The sequence below is a fragment of the Chrysochloris asiatica genome, unplaced genomic scaffold (assembly GCF_000296735.1).
Source record: "Chrysochloris asiatica unplaced genomic scaffold, ChrAsi1.0 scaffold00216, whole genome shotgun sequence".
NCBI lineage: Eukaryota > Metazoa > Chordata > Mammalia > Afrosoricida > Chrysochloridae > Chrysochloris > Chrysochloris asiatica.
Window position 1 is genome coordinate 5,564,012 of NW_006408734.1, and position 1,942 is coordinate 5,565,953.

The following is a 1,942-nucleotide window of genomic DNA, read 5'->3' on the forward strand; positions in this document are numbered from 1 at the left end:
TTGAGAAATGCTGACCGTGTTCTTCCTTTTTGGTTTTCTAATTCCAAATATTTGCATATTTTATTATAGTATCTGCTTTATCTTCTCGAACTGATGTTTGGAATTTTCTGTTCAGCTCTTGGACCTCTTCAATTCCTCCTATACATAGAGACCCTTTATAGGGTTTCTGAGGAGCAACTGCTGAATTTGAACTATTGACCTGTTGTTCACAGAGTATTCTACAGTGCCACACTAGGAATCCACATGAAACAGATATAATTTAAAATGTTGCATTTGGGTGGAATTGAGTCAGTTCTGACTCAAAATAATCTGCTTTACTACAGAATGAAACAAAGGTAAAACATTTCATTTACATACCTATCACTTGTTTTATATTTATACAAATAAAAATTTAAATAAATGATTGTATATGCAGTAAGGAATATTATTTTCAAGCTGAAAGCATTAAATCATATTACAAAGTTAGACTTCTTTTCTCTGCTAGTCTTAAATATTTTCCTTTATTTTTAATTTAAGTGTCTTCTCTCCCATTTGATCAACAATCAACACTCATGGAAGCAGCAGTCAAGAAATCAAATCACATATTGCATTAGTCAAATCTGCTGCACAAGACATTTTTAAAGTGTTGAAGAGCAAAGATATCAGCTTGAGGACTAAGGTGCGCCTGACCCAAGTCATGGTATTTTCAATAACCTCATATGCATGTGAAAGCTGGATAGTGAATAAGGAAGACCTTAGAAGAATTGATGCTTTTGAGTTATGGTGTTGGAGGAGAATATTGAAAGTGCCATGGGCTGCCCATAGAACCAACAGATCTGTGTTAGAAGAAATGCAACCAGAGTGCTCCTTGGGAGGCCAAGATGACCAAACTTCATCTCTCATGCTTCGGACATATTGTCAGGAGGGACCAGCTGCTGGAGAAGGAAATCATGTTTGGTAAGGTGGAGGGTCAGAAAAAAAGAGGAAGACCCCTAACGAGATGGATTGGGCAAGTGCCTGCATCGATAGACTCAAGCGTGGCAACAGTAATGAGGCTGTCCCAGGATCGGGTAGTGTTTCATTCTGTTGTGCCTAAGGTCACTATGAGTCGGTACCGACTTGATGACATCAAACAACAACTCCTCTTTGAGGTCTTTTTTCTTAGCAGTTGCAAAAATCATACTAAGAATCCTTACTCAGAAATATTTACAAAAGATTTAACAGCTTGTAGGAGAAGTTAGCAATCACATTTTTACAGGTGATATCTTGATTGTAAAGAATATAAATTTCTTAAACTATTGCTTATTGAAACTACTCCATAATTCATTGGTTTCTTATTGAAACTGTACTTAGTCAACCACAATAGATGTTTGATGTGTTGAAGTGCAAGAGTCAACAGCTGTTTGTGGTTCTCAAAATACAAAATTGAAAGAAGTAACCTGCTTCAATTACGCTTGACTTTCAATTATCTCCACATTCAAAGTGTCTAATTTTACTGAGTTTGCTATATTTATGTTGTAAATTACATAATACCAGTAAAGTATAAAATACTCTACAACGAATAGAATATGGCTAATTTATTATTCTTATTTTCACCCACTCTAAAATGTAAAATATTGATCCTAAAAGGGGAATACATTTTAAATTTAAATACATTAAAACTTCAAATACATTGAAAAATACAACTTATAATAACCACCCATCCTAGAATTGCAGTGGTAGAAATCATTTTAATGATTATGAAAACTTCCTATTAAGATATTGTAAAATATTTTATTTATTTTTATAGGTATACATCAAATTACCTATTATATATTCATGCAGAAACATTTTTAAATAAATGATTGCAAATATAACATGTGTTTTCATCAATAAATAGTTATATCAGATATTCAAGTTCATATTAAAATGTATACTGCTTAAACGTCTTTGATATTTTATCTTCAATATATTTTGTGCTTTT